Source organism: Gracilinanus agilis, chromosome 2 (genome assembly GCF_016433145.1).
Source record: "Gracilinanus agilis isolate LMUSP501 chromosome 2, AgileGrace, whole genome shotgun sequence".
In the NCBI taxonomy this organism is placed as follows: Eukaryota; Metazoa; Chordata; class Mammalia; order Didelphimorphia; family Didelphidae; genus Gracilinanus; species Gracilinanus agilis.
Genome location: NC_058131.1, coordinates 143,467,836 through 143,489,719, shown reverse-complemented (window position 1 = coordinate 143,489,719; position 21,884 = coordinate 143,467,836).

Below are 21,884 nucleotides of genomic sequence, written 5' to 3'. Positions count from 1 at the left end.
AAAAAATTTTTAGAACAATTTTCCATGGTTACATGATTCATGTAACTTACTTTTCTCTTCACTTTCCCAAACTGCACCCCCCAAAGCCAATGCACATTTCAACTGGTTTTTTGGGGGTCTGTGAGTTTTTATTTTATTTAAATTTAAATATTTTATTTTTTTAGAAAAATTTTCCATGGTTACATGATTCACGTTTTTACTTTCCTCTTCACCTCCTCTTAACACCCCCTCCATATCCAAAGCACATTTACACTGGTTTTAACATGTGTCATCAATCAAGACCTATTTCCATATTATTGATAGTTGCATTAGTGTGGTCGTTTCGAGTTTACATCCCCAATCATGTCCGCATCAACCCATGTGTTCAAGCAGTTGTTTTTCTTCTGTGTTTCCACTCCTGCAATTCTTCCTCTGAATGGGGGTAGTACTCTTTTCCATAAATCCCTCAGAATTGTCCTGGGTCATTGCATTGCTGCTAGTACAGAAGTTCATTACACTCGATTTTACCACAGTGCATCAGTCTCGGTGTACAACGTTCTTCTGGCTCTGCTCCTTTCAATCTGTATCAATTCCTGGAGGGCTTTCTAGTTCACATGGAATTCCTCCAGTTTATTATTCCTTTGAGCACAATAGTATTCCAACATCAGCATAAACCACAATTTGTTCAGCCATTCCCCAATTGAAGGACATACCCTCATTTTCCAGTTTTTTGCCACCACAAAAAGTACAGCTATAAATATTTTTGTACAAGTCTTTTTATCTATGATTTCTTTGGGGTACAAACCCAGCAATGCTATGGCTGGATCAAAGGGAAGGCAGTCTTTTAGCTCTCTTTGGGCATAGTTCCAAATTGCCATTCAGAATGGTTGGATCAATTCTCAACTCCACCAGTAATGCATTAATGTCCCAATTTTGCCATATCCCCACGAACATTCATTACTCACCCCTGCTGTCATTTTAGTCAATCTGCTGGGTATGAGGTGATACCTCAGAGTTTTTTTGATTTGCATTTCTCTAATTATTAGAGATTTAGAATACTTTCTCATGTGCTTATTGATAGTTTTGATTTCTTTATCTGAAAATTGCCTATTCATGTCCCTTGCCCATTTATCAATTGGAGAATGTCTTGAATTTTTGTACAATTGATTTAGCTCCTTGTATATTTGAGTAATTAGACCTTTGTCAGAGTTTTTTGTTATAAAGATTTTCCCCAGTTTTCTGTTTCCCTTCTGATTTTGCTTGCATTGTTTTTGTTTGTACAAAACCTCTTTAATTTAATATAATAAAAATTATTTATTTTACATTTTGTAATTTTCTCTAACTCTTGCTTGATTTTAAAATCTTTCCTTTCCCAGAGATCTGACAAGTATACAATTCTGCGTTCACTTAATTTACTTATAGTTTCCTTCCTTATATTCAAGTCATTCACCCATTCTGAATTTATCTTGGTGTAAACCTAATCTGTCCCAAATAGTTTTCCAATTTTCCCAGAAGTTTTTGTCAAATACTGGATTTTTGGCCCAAAAGTTGGGCTCTTAGGGTTTATCATACACTGTCTTGCTGACGTCTCTTATACCAAGTCTATTCCACTGATCTTCCTCTCTATCTCTTAGCCAGTACCATATTGTTTTGATGTCCGCTGCTTTATAGTATAGTTTAATATCTGGTACTGCTAGGCCACCTTCATTCACATTTTTTTTCCATTATTTCCCTTGATATTCTTGATCTTTTGTTATCCAAATGAACTCTTTCATAGTTTTTTCTAATTCAGTAAAAAAGTTTTTTGGTAGTTTGATAGTTATGGCACTAAATAAATAAATTAATTGGGTAGAATGGTCATTTTATTATATTAGCTCATCCTACCCATGAGCAATCAATGTTTTTCCAATTGTTTAGATCCAGTTTTAATTTTTTGGAAAGAGTTTTGTAGTTGTATTCATATAATTCCTGTGTTTGTTTTGGTAGATAGATTCCTAAGTATTTTATATTGTCTAGGGTGATTTTAAATGGTGTTTCTCTTTCTAACTCTTCCTGCTGCAATGTTTTGGAAATATATAGAAATGATGATGATTTATGTGCATTTATTTTGTATCCTGCAACTTTGTTAAAGTTGTTGATTATTTCTACTAGCTTTTTCGTTGATTCTCTAGGATTTTTTAAGTAGACCATCATATCATCTGCAAAGAGTGATAGCTTAGTCTCCTCTTTGCCCACTTTGATACCTTCAATTTCTTTTTCTTCTCTAATTGCAACTGCTACTGTTTCTAGTACAGTGTTAAATAGTAGAGGTGATAATGGGCATCCTTGTTTCACTCCTGATCTTATTGGGAAGGCTTCTAATTTACCCCCATTGCATATGATGCTTGTTAATGGTTTTAGATATATACTGTTTATTATTTTTGGGAAAGATACTTCTATTCCTATACTTTCTAGTATTTTCAATAGGAATGGGTGTTATATTTTGTCAAAGGCTTTTTCAGCATCTATTGAGATAATCATGTGATTTTTGTTTGTTAGCTTGTTGATATAGTCAATTATGTGGATGGTTTTCCTAATGTTGAACCAATCCTGTATTTCTGGTATAAATTCCACCTGATCATGGTGGATAATCCTCTTGATCACTTGCTGGAGTCTTTATGCTAGTATTCTATTTAAGATTTTTGCATCTATGTTCATTAGGGAGATTAGTCTGTGGTTTTCTTTCTCTGTTTTTGATCTACCTGGCTTTGGAATCAGTACCATATTTGTGTCATAAAAGGCATTTGGTAAGACTCTTTCTTTGCTTATTATACCAAAAAATTTGTATAGTGCTGGGATTAGTTGTTCTTTGAATGTTTGATAGAATTCACTTGTGAATCCATCAGGCCCTGGCGATTTTTTCTTAGGGAGTTCTTTGATGACTTGTTCAATTTCTTTTTCTGATATTGGATTATTTAAGAATTCTATTTCTTCTGCTGTTAATCTAGGCAATTTATATTTTTGTAAATATTCATCCATATCACCTAGATTGTTATAGATGCCATATAATTGGGCAAAATATTTTTTAACGATTGCCTTAATTTCCTCTTCATTAGAGGTGAGGTCTCCCATTTCATCTTTGATACTGTTAATTTGGTTTTCTTTTCTTTTTTTATTAGATTGACCAGTACTTAATCTGTTTTTTTCAAAATGACAGCTTCTAGTCTTATTTATTAATTTATTAATTCAATAATTCTTTTACTTTTGATTTTTATTAATTTCTCCTTTATTTTTAGTATTTCTAATTTATTTTTCATCTGGGGATTTTTAATTTGTACATTTTTTAGTTTTTTTAAGTTGCATGCCCAATTCATTAATCTCTGCCCTCCCTAATTTGTTAATGTATGCACTCAGTGATATAAATTTTCCCCTTAGAAATGCTTTGGCTATATCCCATAGGTTTTGGTAAGAAGTCTCATCATTGTCTTCAATGAAATTATTAATTGTTTCTATGATTTGTTCTTTCACTAAATTATTTTGGAGAATCATATTACTTAATTTCCAAATAGTTTTTGGTTTGCCTCTCCATATATTCTTACTAATAACTATTTTTATTGCATTATGATCTGAGAAGGTTGCATTTATTATTTCTGCTTTTTTCCATTTGTTTAATATGTTTCTATGCCTTAGTACATGGTCTATCTTCATGAATGTTCCATGTGCTGCTGAAAAGAAGGTATATTCCTTTTTGTCCCTATTTATTTTTCTCCATATATCTATTGACTCTAATTTTTCTAGGATTTCATTCACCTCTCTTATCTCTTTCTTATTTATTTTTTGGTTTGATTTATCTAGATCTGATCGGGGAAGGTTGAGGTCACCCACTAGTATAGTTTTGCTATCTATTTTGTCCTTGAGCTCCAATAGCTGCTCCTTTAGAAATTTGGATGCTATACCGTTTGGTGCATACATGTTGAGTACTGATATTTCTTCATTGTTTATACTTCCTTTAATTTGTATGTAATTACTTTCCTTATCTCTTTTAACCAGATCTATTTTTACTTTGGCTCTGTCAGAGATCATGATGGCAAGCCCTGCCTTCTTTTTCTCATTTGAAGCCTAATAGATTTTTCTCCATCCTCTCATTTTCACTCTATGTCTTTCTGTCTGTCTTGTGTGTGTTTCTTGTAGACAACATATGGTAGGATTTTGGTTTCTAACTCACTCTGCCAATTGTTTCCATTTTATGGGTGAGTTCAGCCCATTCACATTCAGAGTTATAATTATCAACTGTGTATTCCCAGACATTTTGACTCTCTCTCCTTGTCCTGTCCTTTCTTCTTTCACTGTTTCCTTCTATACCAGTGTTTTGTTTTTAATCAGTTCCCCTAATCCCCTCCCTTATTGTACTTCCCTTTCTCCTCCTCCCTTTTTATTCCCCTCTTATTGTTCTAAAGCTACTCTGCCCCCTCCCTCCCTAGTATTGCTTCCCTCCCCACCAGTCCATTTTTTACCCTTCTACTTTTCTATAGGGCACAAATCAATTCTCTACCCCAATGGATCTGATTGTTCTTCCCTCTTTAAATTAATTTCAATTCATTTAAGAATTAAGTATTTCCTTTTTCCAATCTCTTTACCCTTCCATTGTATTGGTCTTCTCCTCTTTTTGCCCCATGCACTTCTTTATGAAATATAAATTTACTCCATTTTGTCTGTTTTCCCTTTTCTCTTAATATTATCTCCTTTTTTCACCTCTAGTTTATATATATATATATGCATATATATATATATACACATACATACATATATCTTGACATTTCATCCTATATAGTCTGTCCCTGTTCCCTCTAATTATACTTCTTCTATCTACCTTGTTGGTAATAATTTTTAAGAGTTACCAATATCTTCTTTTCTTATAGGGATATAAGTCAATTGAGCTTATTGGGTCCCTTAAAGCAAAGGGTTTTTGTTTTTTTGTTTGTTTTTTTCCCCTCTCTCTCTTAATTACCTTATGGTGATTCTCTTGAGTTCTGTGTTTTACCCGCAAACTCTCTGTTTAAGTCTGGTTTTTCCTTTATGAATGCTTGGAAATCTTCGATTTTGTTGAATGACCATACTTTCTCCTGCAATAATATAGCCAGTTTTGCTGGATAGTTAATTCTTGGTTGTAGACCCAGTTCTCTTGCTTTCTGGAATATTGTGTTCCATGCCTTCCTGTTCTTCAATGTAGATGCAGCCAGATCTTGTGTTATCCTAACTGTGGTTCCCTGGAATCTGAATGACTTCTTCTTAGAAGCTTATAATATTTTTTCCTTGGTGTGGTAGTTTTTGAATTTGGCTCTGGAAGTTGTCAATTATGGATTAAATGTAGGAGGTGACCTGTGATTCTTTCTATTTCTACTTTTCCCCCTTGTTCTAGAATGTCAGGACAGTTCTCTTGTATAATTTCCTGTAGGATGATGTCCAAACTTTTCTTTTTGTCATGATGTTCTGGCAGACCAATAATTCTTAAGTTGTCTCTTTGAGATCTGTTTTCCAGATCTGTGGTTATGTCAATGAGGTGTTTCATATTTTCCTCAAATTTTTCATTTTTTAATTTTGTTTTATATATTCTTGCTGCCTTGTGAAGTCATTTGCCTCTAGTTGTTGAATTCTAATTTTTAAAGACTGAATTTCATCCCTGGCTTTTTGCTCATTCTTCTCCTTCTGGTCTGCTTTTCTTTGTAGATGATCTTTCACCTTCTTTGCTTCATTTTTCAGCTGGTCAATTTGGGCTTTTAAGACATTATTTTCTTGTTTTAGATCATGTATTACCTTTTCCCAATTGTCTTCAGCCTCTGTTGATTTTTTTCTGAGTTCTTGAGTTATTTGAATTTTGAGTTCTTGAGTTAATTGAGTTTTGAGTTCTTGAGTTAATTGAATTTTAAGTTCTTCCAAAGCCTGTGTCCATTTCACTGAAGTTTCTATGTTTTTCTTGGTGTTCCTTTATCTTCTTCTGATCTGTTTGCTTTTTGTTCAATTTCTGGATAGAAACTGTTGATTGTGGTTTCTTATTTCTTTTTTTGTTGTTTACTCATGTTTTTTTCTTCTTTCTCCTCTGTAATTGGCTATAATCTTGATCTTCTGATCATATTTTTTTATCTGTGGGTTTGGGCTATTCAGCCCTGGGAGGGTTTTTTCTCAGTTTTGTTGATTAATTAGGTTATTGGGACCTGAGGCCAGATTTTTCCCCAGCTGGTGGTAAAAGCTAAAGAAGTGAATTAGATTACTTTCCTTGTAATCTGTAGGGAGGGTTGTTGGAACTTCCCTGCCCTCTGAGACTTTTTGTCTGCTGTGCTGATAGGATTAAGCTGGGTGGTGTTGATCTGCACAGCTCCAAGTGCCCTGAGGTCAGGTTCCCTGGTGGTTAAAGCTAGAGAGGTGCCCCAGCCCAGCCCACACAGAGATTCCAGGATTCATTAGAGACTCAGCACATTAGGTGGAGGAGGGGATCTTGGATCTTCCTCCTTTCTTTCCCTTCACACCCAAGGGTTCCAAGAATTCAGGCTTTTTTTTTCTTTTTTCCCATGTACCTTTTAAGTTGGGCTCAGCTGGAGGATCCCCCAGCTCTGTTGCATTGTCAGATTTGATTTTCTGTTCCCTTGGAGCCCTTTTTCCCTGATTGGTGGTAAAGGGCTTTACGGAGGTCTGGAGCCTTGCTGCTTCTACACCAACATCTTCCCAGAATTCCTCCTCAATCTGTCTCTGAGGCAGAGGTAAGAAGAAGTGCATTGTAGGTATGATGAAGGACTGACAAAAGACCATCATATTTGGCAATTAAGAGATCATTACTACCTTTGGATAGAGCATTCTTAGTTAAGTAGTGAGGTGGGAAGCCATGTCTGATGGAGAATAACGGGGGAACAGTGAAGGCTTTATAGGTACACATGACATTTGAGCTGGGCTTTGGAAAATGCATAAAATTTTGATAGGCAGTTTTGGGAGAAGAGTATTCTCAGTGGATGATATGCCATGAATACCAATACAGATTTTGGAAAGCACAGGGCATATTAAAGTAATGGCATTTAGTCTAATTTGATGAGATTTTAGGGAAGGTGCTGTGAGACAAGGGTGGAAATCTGGATAAGTGAATAGAGGACCAGTCCTAGACTTGGCCTGTTGCTGACACATAGTAATCATGTAATGACTGGCAAATCACTTAACCTCTCAGTGGTCCAAATAACTCCCAAAGACCATAATTTGAAGAACAGTTACTCATCTGCATCAATAGAGGAAATTTCCTCACTCAGAGTTCTCTATACCAGAGGTGTCAAAAACATGGCTCACAGACCAAGATGGCCTTCAACCAAATTAAAATATAATTGGAAAATATTTAACAAAACAAATAAAAATCCAACAAAACAGATAAATTACATTTTAAAACTAAGTCAATACAGAATTCACAAGGATCCTTATGAATAGATTAGTAGCTGCCATTTCTATTTGAGTTCAATACCACCACCTCACATTGGTGATCTTGCTCCATTTTAACTTTTCCACTAATGGAGAGCAGGGAAATTTTGGACTTGAAATTTCACCAGTGTGGTACAGTGATGTCAGACAAAGGGGTTATACTTAATTTGGTAAGTAACAAGGTAATTGAAGGTTTTTGAGTAGTTAGTAAGTCCATTAGTCAACAAGTATTTATCACAGTTGTTTGAAGAAGATCAATCTGACAACACTGTGTAGTATAGACTGGAAATGGGAGTTAATTCAAGTCAAGAAACTACTTAGGAAATTAGTGGACTAGTCCATATAAAAAGTAATGAGATTCTGAATGAGGTTTGTGGTACTCTGAAGGGAAGGCAATACCTGTGAGGATATAATATTTTGAAAACTGATTTTATAAAAGAAAATAATCTTATGGTTTACATGGACCACTGCACAGAAGCCTATCAAATTAAGAGGGGAGACATTTAGAGCATACTATTGGCAGTCGATTAAAACTTTGTTCCCAATGTTTTTGCCAAGAATGCTCTTTGGTGCTTAGCTCTATCCTCTGCATCTGCCACCAGCTGCTCCTCGATAGCTATATGCCAAAGGTCTCCTTACTATCATTCATTCCTGACTGACCAGCAAGGGTCACCAGGGCTTAAGTAAATCCTTTTTAGATTATGGGACCTTGTTCACCAAAACCTTTATTATAGTCAACTAAAAATTATATTTCTCCATACTTGATACTGTTGTGAGGAAGATAAGATTAGTTACTGATTAGGTATTAAGTACATAGCAGGAAGTAGCTGGAGCTGGGAATTCCAGGTTGGAATGAGGGAGCAGGAAGAAGTGACTTGTGCTCTGGGAAGGACTCCATTGGGGGTTAACACAAACTGTGGTGAGCCCTGGGAGAACTCAGAGTAAAAGGATACCTTGCATCCTGATTTTCCCTGGGATCTTGTCTGGTGGTGGCATCTAGCAAAGAGTCAAGATCTACAGTCCTGTGCCAAGGAAGAGGAGTTTGGGATCTATCTGGTGGACAGAGTCTTGAGCACACCTTCTCAACTTGGTACCTGAGACCACCTTGGCTCTTGGCATCCAGAGATCATCAGTGGATTGCAGTGAGAATCCCAAAGCCACAAAGCCCCAGCTGTACTCAAACCTGGCAGGTCTGAGGCAGTCACCCAGAGACTCCATTTATAGCTCCTTGGGCCCTGTTAGTTTAGATAACTAAGTTAGTATAGTAATAAGTCCTTCCCTTTCCCTGTGGGTTTTTGTTATTAGGTATTAAGGTTTTAGAGTAGACATTCCTATCCCTCCTTTTAGTTGTCCATAATTAAACCCAGTTAAATCCTGTTACCTTGTCTGTTGAATTCAAGGCCTCTGGCCAGAATGACAGTTGGCTAACTGTCCTTTGTCAGTTAGGAGCAGCTTGGCTGTTCAAGTCTTCAATGTCCAGGTCCAGTCTCTCATAAATCCCAAAGTGTGTTCCCACAAACCACTTAGTTTATTTATAATATCCCTGGTGACCCCATTGCCTTATATTTTCCACAATACTATGTCCTATTGTAAAGTTAAATTTTCTCATAATTTCGTGGAAAAAGACAAAGTCCTACATATCAATATGTTAATGCATATAGTTGGACAGATATTGCTCTTAGGCAGTGAAGGACAGAAGGGCAGAGAACTAGGTCCAGGATTGAATAGGAAAGTGTGCTGAATTGCCTTTGGGAAATCAGATAGTGGTTTTAGTCGTTCCAAACCTCCCAGAAAATAGAAACCCTTCTTTTAAAAATAATGTTCTTCTCATCATGACATACATCTGTAAGTCAAGGAATACCACAGTCTTCAAAGAATTAAAATTGACAGTCACCCTGAAAAGCCAGTGAACATTGTAAACATGTGTAGGCTGAAGCATATTGCCAGCCAATAATTGAATAAAAGGAGTGTAAATGATGTCATCAGAGAGTAAGGGAAGGGAATAAGCATTTATTAAGCACCTACTATACGCCAGGCACAATGCAAAGTACTTTACAAATATGATCTCATTTGATCTTCACAATAATTCTGTGAAGTAGTTGAGGAAACTGAGACAGATAGAAATGTATTATCAACACAGTGCCACATATATCACTGCAACTTATCCAGTATCACACATCTAATAAATGTCTAAAGCTGGATTTGAACTCAGGTCTCACAGACTCCAGGCTCAGCATTCTATTGACTGTGCCACCTGACTGCCTCTGAGAACCATTATAGAAATGTCTGACCAGAAAACAAGATGGACCTGGATAGCTGGTGTCCACACAATTTTTTTGATTTTTTTTTAAACCCCCTTGTACTTTGGTGTATTGTCTCATAGGTGGAAGATTGGTAAGGGTGGGCAATGGGGGTCAAGTGACTTGCCCAGGGTCACACAGCTGGGAAGTGGCTGAGGCCGGGTTTGAACCTAGGACCTCCTGTCTCTAGGCCTGACTCTCACTCCACTGAGCTACCCAGCTGCCCCTGGTGTCCACACAATTTTAAGAGAACTAGGGTAAGAACTTTCCTCTCCTCACTTTCCTATTCCCTCACTCTTCTCCCCATTCCCTCACCTAAGACACTGGGTGAATCCCTTTGAAGGATCAATGGGAGAACATGGACAAGAGTCACAAAGGAAGAGACACATGAATGGGTTGCAATTCAAATCTTTGCAGGGATTACTCACATCAGTGATATACAAGGTACATTAAAGTATAGAGATTGTGGAGTTGGAGACGACATGGTCAAGTCTCTTAACTTCTCTAGACATGTTTTCTTTATATAAAATGAAGGGATGGGTCTAAATCATCTCTATGATCCTTTCTACCTCCAAATTCTATGACACTTGCAGCTCCAAAACAAAATAAATGGGAAAGAGACTGACTTCTGATAAAACTGCAAGAATGCATTAATGCATTTTTGGAAAGAGCAATGATAAAAAACAGATTGAGTACACTGGAGAGATCCATTGGATGGTTTGAGTTCAAACCCATTTACAATCTGTAAGGCTTTTTTTCGGACTCAGTTTCCTGATACCTAACATGAGATGGCTCCTGATGTTCCTTACTGTCTTATGATCATAGCTGTCAACATAGACAACAGAGCGTCTCATTTCAGCTGCACGGTAGTTATGGAAATTACTATGGTGCAAGATTATGATTTGTTAAGTTATTGTTTAAATAGTTCTAGACTATTATAGTCATTACATCTTTGCCAGGTCTGTATGTATTACCAAAGGCTGGGAACACATGCAATATTTGATCCAAAGTGGATAAAGCAGAACAATATACTACTTGGAACAGGGCGAGTTCAAGTTAAATTCCTGTTGCCACATGATTTTTGGTCCTGAGTCCCCATTTAAGCCTCGACTATCCAAGGGGTTGGGTCCTTTAGTTCTAAGATCAATTAATTAACCAATTAATTAATTAATTAATTTTTGTTTAAAACCCTTACCTTCCATCTTGGAGTCAATACGGTGTATTGGTTCCAAGGCAGAAGAGTGGTAGGGGCTAGGCAATGGGGGTAAAGTGACTTGCCCAGGGTCACACAGCTGGGTCTAACATTAATTTATATTTTTGTTGAGTAAGTTCATCATCTAGGCTTTCACATCCCTAAGTGGGCAGGATTGTGGGTTCAGGGGAAGCCACATGGAAAAGTTCTACCTGATCAGGATTATCTATTGATTATTAACTTCTCTGTCTCTGGAGATCTTTCAACAAAGTCTATGTAAGCAAACCAACTATGATTATGGTCTATTGTGTCTGACCATGAGAATCCTTTGCATCCAACAGCTTAGACCAAAAAATAAGGACTCCTATTGCAGCGAGAACTACAAAAACAATTTAGCAAGCTATCATGGTGATTGAACCACATGGTCCAGAAGTATCAGCTTCTTTCCTATAGCACTTTTCCTTGGTTGAGTAGCATCCAATCCTTAATCTGTTAAGGCTGGGAGATGGCAATCCTACTGTCCATCAGCATCATCTGTCACTATCTTTGAGCTGCCAGTTTGACAGTTGTGAAAGAGAAGGATAAAGTTGACTGGCAGAATGTTTTACATCTAATGAGTTTGTGCACAATAATAGTATAATAAATAATGCTGAAGAGGAACTCAGTTATCACTTGCATTCCCAAAGTGAGATATTGCTTTAGCAGAAGCTCACAGAGCCATCTGTCATCAAATATTAGTCTTTGTGTCAATGGTTATATTGGATGGAGGAAATGGAAAACACCTAAGTATAGAGACAACAGCACTGCATTATTTAAAGAGATTTAAAAGGGAGCTTACCTTGAGGAGCCAAAGATTTGAAGATGATTTTGAAATATATGCATGCATCTCTCTCTCTCTCTCTCTCTCTCTCTCTCTCTCTCTCTCTCTCCATATATATATATATAAATATATATATATATATATATATAAATATATATAAACTCCACCAAAAGATAGGCTGCAAATCTTGACTGCTGAATGCTAATGAGAGTTTCCCCAGATGAGTTTAGTCTCTGCCATTCACTGGAAATTCTTGAGCAATATAATCCTTATCTGTTATGATTTTGGGCTGGAATTATTGGTAGCTCTTTAATGTATTTTTGCCCAGTTTGATACATCAAAATCTGATTTCCACAGAGGCACTCTGCTGATGACACAAATACTAACTGCAAGAATATTAAAAGTGGACAACGGCTTGAGAACAGTATAAAAATGGTTAGGATTTATAGTCTGTTGCTTGCTTCATTTTCACTGAGAAAAAAGGCCAGAACTCATGGACACTATATTGTATGATGAAGAGGAAAATGCACTAGGCTTGGAGTTAGAAGATGGACTGGGTCATATATATGCTACTTTCTACTCTATGGTCTAGTCAAGTTTCTTAATTTTGTTTGAGCTTTGGTTTTTGCTTCTATAAAAAGAGAGATAATAGTACTCAACACCAAGGAAAGAGCTTTGTAAAACTTTTAAAGCTTCATAAATCAGTGCTGTGATTTATAATAACAATGTATTAGCAGGATATGGAAGTATTCCAAGTCAACAGAGTTCATCCTTATCTGTAAAATGGGAATGATTATAGTATCTACCTCCTGGAGTTTCTGTGAGGGTCATATGAGATTGTAAACTTTAAAGTGCTAGAAAATTGCAGTAGCTCAAAAAATGTGAGATATATAAATTTAGAGACATCTCTATCCCAAATATGGGCTATTTGTGCCTGACTTCTTTTAGGACCTTCTGAGCTCATACTGGTCATGGTAGGATTGACCAATAGAGTGATGTTATTTTGGTCCTCTTCGAGTATAAAGGACAACAATCAACCAACCAGCCAGCTATCATTACCATTATTTTTAATGCCAATACTCCACTTCTTCATGAGATTAATAACTTCATTAAAGGACTAGTTATTAATAATAACAATAATGTGCCTTAGTGACACATTATTGTTATTTAGCTATTAGTTATTAGGGGTAAGATAAGACATAAGAGATTTCCTGGCACATTTTTGGTTCTAGCTATTATTAGTAGCTATAATAAGGATGAGCTATATTTACTACAGTACTTGAATGTCCTATTGGAAAGTTAACACTGCAATTTAAAGAACTCTGGATCCAGCATTGGAGAATGTGGATGTGGTTTTCAGTTTATTTCTTTATTCCTTGTATGACCTTGGGCAAGCCAGTTTTCTCTTTCAAGGTCCTCAGTTTCCTCATCTGAATGTTAAGGGATTTGGGCTGGGTGATAAAGATCTTTCTAAGTCCTAAATGTGAATTAGTCCAAAGTCTAGGAGGCCCGCGGTAATGCCCTGTATAAAGGCTGGAATGTAGTCCAGATGGATAGAGAATAATCATAATCACCTTTTCTGCTTCCTTTAGCTTTTGTTCTGGCTTAAAATCATTTGTCTGCCAAGCTGGAGAGAAAAATCAGAATTTCTACTTCTAAGTCTGTTAGTTTTTCAGGTAAAAGGTCAACGACACAGATTAAAACAACAACAAGAAGAAAAAAAATCCAGCTTGAGAACATTTTGCTGGCTCTCCCTGATCCCCACACCAGCCTTAGCTGAGTACACTGACTCTTAGCTTCTGCTATGAGAAAGTGTCCTCAAAATATCCCAGCTACACACTGAACAGAACAATATTTTGCAGGAACAATGTGCCTATGAAACAATACTCAACATAGAAATTGCCTACTGGTGATCAGAAAATAGTAATGTTGGAGGCAGCTGGGTGGCTCAGTGGATCGAGAGTCAGGCGTAGAGACGGGAGGTCCTGGGTTCAAATCTGGTCTCAAACTCTTCCTAGCTGTGGGACCCTGGGCAAGTCACTTAACCCCTATTGCCCACCCTTACCACTCTTCTGCCTTGGAACCAATACACAGTACTGATTCTAAGATGGAAGATAAGGGTTTAAAGAAAAAAAAGAAAAAAGAAAGAAAATAGTAATGTTATCTGGCAGAGAATATATTATACCACATGAGATCAATAAGAGGTGCACTTAGGGGAAGCAATACAATGATATCACTAGAAGACATTGGAAGACCTCTGCCACCAGAGATATGTGACTTTTCCATGTCTCTTCTGGCTACACGTTTCCTACGTTTGTGTTCCTCCACATATGACACTTCCATGTATCAGCTTTTCTCACAGATGGGGCATGAAAGTCACAAAGACTTTGACTTGTGTGCAAGTTCTTCTGATGTTATTGGGAAGAAAATTCTACTACTACTTTTTCTGCTATTACTATTTCATTATGCTTTAAACTAATTATGTCTTCTGTCTGATTAGTAAAAGGAAACACATTGATGGGACTACAGTATTTGAGAAGAGGAGGAGGAGTCCTCCTAAACATTCTCTATGTGCTTGGTTGATGTTCCAGGTACTCCACTGATAACAGTAATAATAATTAAACCATAATAGAGAAATTTGGGGATTTGGATTACATGGGATAAATCTACTATCCATTCAAATATAGGAAAAATGGTCTACTTAAGTACAAGATATCAGAAGAGGAACAAGAAAGAGTGTAAGTTAATATTAAAAGGAAAGAAATTTGGAAAACTAATGTGAAATGAGTCACCAAAACATAGTCAAAGTATTTCCTATATGACTGTGCACCTGGACTTCATCATTTTCTCAGGAACTCATCTTCCTATAAGATGTCATCAGCTCCCAAACTCACAATTTTTCAGTATCCCCATGCCCCTTGGGCCCTTCACTCCCCCTGATTAGAGAGCTCCTCTCAGATCTTCTATTTAAGGAGGGGCCCTCGGGTGCAGACACCTCTTCATTTCCTCCCTGGCTGCAGGACTTTGTCATGATCCCATACTCAGTACCTTCTCTCCTTCTCAGATTCTTTTCATGTATTGTCTCCCTCACTAGAATGTGACCTCTTGAGGGCAGGGGCTATTTTTGTTTTTGTTTTTCTTTGAATCCTTAATGCTTAACACAGGGCCTAGCATACACTACTGTATAAAGCTTAATAAATGTTTATTGAATGAATGAAATCGCAAGAGCACCAAGTACAATCAGCTTTGTAGCCTATAGTCTGTTTTCACAGTAGAGTCAATTCTCAGCTAGGTTAATTCTCAGACCCTATTTAGTTTCTCACAACAGATGTTTAGTCATTTTTTTCAGTTATGTCCAACTGCTGATAATCCCATTTGGAGTTTTCTTGGCAAAGATACTAGAGTGATTTGCCATTTTCTTCTCCAGATCATTTTATGGATGAGGAAACTGAGGCAAACAGGGTTAAGTGACTTGCTGAGGATCACATAGCTGAGGCCAGCACTCTATCCACTGTGCCATCTAGCTGCTGTAAAAGTGAAATTTGGAAAATGCCATCTAAAAGTGTATATATTTCTATGGACATGGGAAATGTATCAAAACTACATTTCCCGTGACCCAACATGGTCCAACTGGTTTCCGTTTCCAGGTTTTTGGGCTTGGGAAGGCCTACGTCTTGACCCAGGGAAGAGCTTAAATCTCCTGGGTTAGGAGGGAGTGGTCTCTTTGCCAGTAGGCTCTTGGCTAGCAGACTCAGAGAGAGTAATGGAGGCGGCAGTTTTGAATGCTTACAAGCGCGTGGTCTAATGATTTTATCTATCAGCATGGCTTTAATTAAATTACTAATTTATATATTTATACCAGCCTTTATCATTTTTCATCTTTATACTGCCCCTTCACAAAAGATAAGGGACCTTAAGTAGAGCTTTTGCTGTGAATAGAGGGTTTTCTTTTAGGGACTCTCCTCCTTGTACTAGCATGTAATGTAGATAAGGGAACAAGTTCAGGGGAAATCAAAATCAACAGACCTAAATCAGTCATAATACACAATTAGAGTTGAATGTTCTAGTAAGAATCAATACCCCTTTCCCCCCTTACTTCCTTTGCTTTCATTTGAGTAGTACCTAAAAATGATTTAGGATTGCTTTTTTTAAATAGAAAAATTCAAGTTGCAAGCAGTTTTACTTGATTCCTATGGAAGAAATTTTGCTAGGTTCCAAAGATACCTAAACAAAATAGTTCCTGTCCTCAATCAGCTTTTATTCTGGGGTAGGGGGTGAAGTAGGGGGAGGCTATAACATGTATTCATATAAGTAAATACAAAATATTTTTAGGAGGAGTGAAGAAAACACTCATGACTACAAGGAGCAGGAAAAGTCTTAAGGAGGAGGTAGCACTTGAACTGATACTTCAAAAGGTTGAGGTAAGGAGGGGAAGCCTTCTAGGCATGGAGGACAGGTTGTATAAAGGCCCAGAGAGGTAGAAATCAATGGTGTGGTTGGGAGTGGAGTGAATGCTATTATCTAATCCTGATTTCCCTGCTGACCTCCAGTCTCACAGCTTTAATTGCTTCTCAGACATCTCAATCTGGATGTCTTTAGACTCCTTAAATTCAACATGTAAAAAATTTACTATCTTCCTCCTCTCAAGTTTTCTCCACTTCGAAATGTACCTCTTACTGTCAAGGGCACCACCATCGTCTCAGAGAATGTTGAATGGCATCAAGAGTTTATGAGAGCTTTATTAGAGATCGAGATGATTGTGGAAGCTTCAACTTGGTTATCTAGAATGCTGGAGGGCAGGTGTTTATCAATTGATTATTTCCCATTTTTTCATTCTTGCTTCCTTTCTTCCCATGAATCACCATTAATATCTGCTGATGTGAGAATCCTCTTTCTTCAAATAGTCTTGAATCCCTTTGCTCTCTCTTTTTAAAAAATCCTTACCTTTTTCCAAGGCAGAAGAGCTATAAAGGCAAGGCAATTGAGGTTAAGTGACTTACCCAGGTAGGAAGTGTCTGAAGCTAGATTTGAACCCAAGTCATCCTAACTCCAGACCTGGTATTTTATCCACTGTGCTGTTTAGCTACCCCTTCCTTTTATCTCTTGTCTTATCAGTTACATCTTGACAGATCTCAACTTGTCCAGCATCTATCTCCTCCACTCAAATTCATATTGTTGGACAAAGTCACTCAACCAAAGTTCTTGGCTTATAAAAATGATTATGGTGAAGATGATAAGTGATATCATCAGTTTCTGTGGGATCAATTATCATCTCTATTTAAGTGCCTCCCAAATTTATATATCTGGTCCCAATCTCTTAAGTTTAGATCTTGCATCACTAACTACTGAACATATCCAAGGGATGAAGACCTACATCAGGGTGGTGACAGTAACGAAGGAGAAGGGGACATATTTGAGAGATGGTATGACTGTAAAATAGACAGACCTTGGCAACATATTGGATATGGGGGATGAGAGATAATGAGAAGTCCAGGATAACACAGGTTGTGAGCTTGGGGGAGTGAGATGATGGTGGTACCCTTGACAGAGGGAAGTTTAGAAGTGGGAAAGGCTTAGAAAAGGGGAAGATAATAAATTAAGTTTTGTACATGTTGAATTTAAGGCGTCTACAAGACATCCTGTTTGAGATGTTGAATAAGCCATTGGAGATGTGAGACTGGAAGTCAGCAGAGAAGTTAGGATTAGATAAGGGAATCATCAGCATAGAAATGATCATTGAACTAATAGGAGTTGATTATATCACTAAATGAAAGGACATATAAAGAGAAGAGGAAACCAGGGCAGAGCTATCTGGGAAATCCATTGCTAGCAAGCATGATTTGGATAAAAATGCAGCAAAAGGGAACCGAGGAGCAGATAGGTATGGAGAAGAACCAGGAGAGAAAAGTGTCCCCATAATAAGAGAAGTCTCTAGTAGAAAAGATTGGTGATTAGATTGTAAGCTCCTTGAGGGCAGAGACTTTTTTTTTGTCTCTTTATATCCCCAACCCTTAGCACAGTGTCTGGCACATAGTAAGCACTTAAAGGTATTGATTGATTGATCAATAGTGTTATAGAGAGTTCAAGAAAGATGAGGATAGAGAAAGGAGCATTAGATTTAGTAATTAAGAGATCACTGATAACTTTGGAGGGAGTAGTTTCCACTGAATGATGTTGAAAGTAAGACTATACATAGTTAGAGAGTGAGAAGAAAGGAACTGGAGGCACATAATGTAGGAAGCCTTCTCAAAGACTTCAGCCATGAAAGTCAGGAGAGATATGTAATGTTTGTAGGGATGGATGGATCCATGAGGGTTTTTGATGACAGAGACGGACATAGACATGTTCGTAGGCAACAGAGAAGCAGTCTATAGACAAGGAGAAGTTAAAGATGCAAGAGTGAGGATGATAGAGTGGGCAATCTGCTGGAGGAGATGGGATCAAATGTTCCCGTCCTTTGGCTACATTCAGAGGAATGGTTCTTGATCATATATTTGTGTTAATTCCCTGTATATCTTAGATAGCAGAACCTTATCCTTAGCAGAATTATTTGATTCAGAGGAATTCCATGTGAACTGGAATGATCTCTAGGAATTGATGCAGAGTGAAAGGAGCAGATCCAGGAGAACATTGTACACAGAGACTGATACACTGTGGTACAATCAAACATAATGGACTTCTCTACTAGCAGCAATGCAAGAATCCAGAGCAAGGCTGAGGGACTTATGAGAAGGAAAACTAGCCACATTCAGAGGAAGAACTGTGGGAGGAGAAACACAGAAGAAAAACAATTGCTTGAATACATGGGCTGATGGGGATATTATTCGGCATGTAGACACTAAACAATAACTCTAGTCCAACTATCAATAATATGGAATTAGGTCTTGATCAATGATACATGTAAAACTCAGTGGAATTGTGCATTGGCTAAGGGGATTTGGGGTATTTGGGGAGAGGGAAAGAACATGAAACATGTAACTATGGGAAAATATTCAAAATAAAAATAAAAAAGTATAAACATAACTTCCCTGTTAAAAAATTTATTTGATTCAAAGATGTTTTCCCTTCTTGTACTTAGCTGCATTGATTTTGTGTAAAAGCTTTTCAGTTTCACACAGAACATGACCTGCTTTATCTTTTGTTTTTGCATCTTCTCTTCACTTGGTTCACAATTTTCTATCTCACCATGACTGTTAAAGGAACATGATCTGATTCTTTTCTAATTTTATTTTTATTTTGTGAGTTGTTATATTCAGATCATGTAGACATTCTGTGTTTATTGTGACAGGATATGGTTAAGATTTGGTTTAAGCCTACCTTTGAAGTTTTCCCAGCAGTTCTGTTCAAATAAGTTCTGGTGGTTTGTGACCTCAGGTTTATTAAACACTGACTGGATTACTGAGTGTGATCGCTTCTTATTCTTCCTCACGTAGTCTGTTCCATTGATATACTTTTCTATTTCTAATGAGGACCAAATAGTTTAGATGATTACTGCTTTGTAAAATAATATAAAGCCTGAAACTGCTATTCCTTCTTCATCCATACTATTTTTTCATTGTTTCTCTTGATTGTCTAGACTCTAGACCTTTTGTTCTTCTAAATGGATTCCTTGTAGCTCTAAAAAGTATTTCCTTGGCATTTTGATAACTCCATCTTTCTGTCTCTGTCTCTTTCCTTCTCCACATATGCACATATATAAAATGTAGGTATTATTTCTATTATATATACATATAAATTTATGAAATATTTTTATTATAGTGACATGGCCCAACCAAGAGTAATAAACATCCTTCCTAAAATGTTATTACTTCTTTAAAGTGTCTGATAATTGTTATCTTTAGGTTTTCACTGTGTTTTGGTAGATTAATTGCCTGAGGTATTCCCCCTTTTCACACTCATATTCACTGGTAAGCAGCAGCTGCTAATTTGTGGTTCATGGGGTACCTTGTGGTTACCCCCTCTTGAAACCATAGCTCACAAAGACTTACTGTTATGTTTTCCATTAATAGTCATCCAGCTGACTGGGCTTTAGAGTTGGTATTTACTAAGAGTGCAAAGTTAAAATAACTAGTTAAGTACAAAACATTACTTCTTCACCCCAACTCTCACCTCCATTTTCCCCAACCCTGTCCCATAACCTAGGACAATTGCTTCTTCTAATACTCATAGTATCTATGGGAAGAAAAGGTACCACATACAAATGCAGGAAAGCATTCAAGTAGGGAACATGTGGCCAAGGCTACCAATTCCTGGAATTTGGGGGTATTGAAATCATTTCTTTTATTATGCGGGCTTCCCTGCAGCCATACTCTTGGTGACCTGAGTTGGCTCTCTCACATCCATATTGGTTCTCTTCATTGCTACCAAAACCTAGCTCCTGGAAACTGCTTCCAGTGATTGAAAATCTCTATTTGTGTCTGTCTCTGATCCTTCAACTATGACTTGAAGTATTTCAAACTGACTTTCCAATGGTTGATGGGGAAATCTGATTTTGTACGAGTAGATTTGCTGCTAGATGCCATAGCAGAGAGAAATCTCTTTAGTAGTCTTTTTCATAGATATAGGAGGATGACCATTGTGTAAATAGAATTAACTCTAGCCATTCATAGTAAAAAATCTACTCATCCTAGCCGTTGAAATGATGTAATTCCTCACCTTCCTTAGTGGGGAGGGGAGATGAGTTACCCACACGTGATAATAAGTAACAAATCAAGAACAAGGGACTGCCCTTTGGGCAGTCCAAATCAATGTAGAGACTGCCATTTGTCCACTTGAATTAGAGGTGGACCCCCAGGAAGTGACAAAAGACACATCTCTTTAAGTATGTTGGTTACTTCCTGTGAAGGCAGTTCCCACCCTGAACTTGGTGCTGACGGACCTCCCTTGAGACCTCAGACCACTTCTACTCTGTATTGTCACCTGGGTAAGTTAGGCTGACTTCCTTGGCCTACCTAGGCCACTTCCAAACTCTGCCTTAAGCAGGGTTGCTGGGCCTTGTGGCTTGCAGTTTCATTTATTTAGTTTTTTAACCTTCTCTCTCATCCAGGCCTGACCAGGCCTGGACTAGCCTCTCCCTTTCTCTTTATTCCTATACTTTTACCTTCCTGATTGTAAATAAAATTGCCTCAACCCGATGCTGACTTGGGTCTGATTTAATTACGGAATCAATCAAAACTGTTGATTCCTGGAGGCCACGTTTTAAATATGTATCTATAAAATACCTAAATTTTCCCTCTTACACTATGTGTTGACACCTTGTTAATATGGCAACACATCATCTGTGACTAGGAGGTGGGAAAGGAAAACCTCTCTCCCCTCTGGACTCCCCCAAATTAAACATTTGTTTTTCTAAGAAAATCAACCCGAGTCACTTTCTGGTCCCAACAAAGCTCTCAGAACATGGAGAATTCTCACAGGGATTAGGGGTCAGTTGAAATTATGCCTTTCTATTATTCAGTGAGAAGCCAAATTTCTTCCTGTTGGTGACTCTTTGACAACAGAGGCCAGGTTTTGGGTGGGGAGGTGGTGAGAGTTGTGGCTATCATATTCCCTTTCCCCCAATTTTTTCCTTCCTCAATTTTGTCAATTTATATTAAAACGTTAATGGGTTTGGTTGCTACTTACTTAATATTAATGGGTATGTTGCTACTTTACTTAAGATATTGTCTCAATGAGTTTCCTTGATGCTTCACTGGAGTTTTCTAAATTAATTATGTCATTAGCAAATAGTTGTCCTTATAAGTCTGTCAAGCCTCTGTTTTCTGTTCTCTAATCTTCCTGGCACTAATGTTAATGCAAAACCAGGGCAGGCGTAGAATTCAGAAACCCCCGAGTTCCCTCTACCATTTGCCATTTTCAATGTTTTGTTTTTTTTTGGTCATTTGTCATGTTTTAATTGTGATTTTTTAACTTTCTCAAATTTAAAGATTATTTGTGTGATCCCGGGCCTGCTCCTTAAACTCTCTAAGTATGAACAATTTCCCATATTTATAAAATAGGGATAATCATAACAACCCCATCCACCCTGCTTGGGAGGCTATTGTGAAGATCAGATGAGAAACTACACGTGAAAGTGTTTTTTTAAATTATAAGGTGCCAAATGTATGGAATCATAATTAAAATATATCTGCACATTTTCCAAGATTGTCTAATAATATAAAGT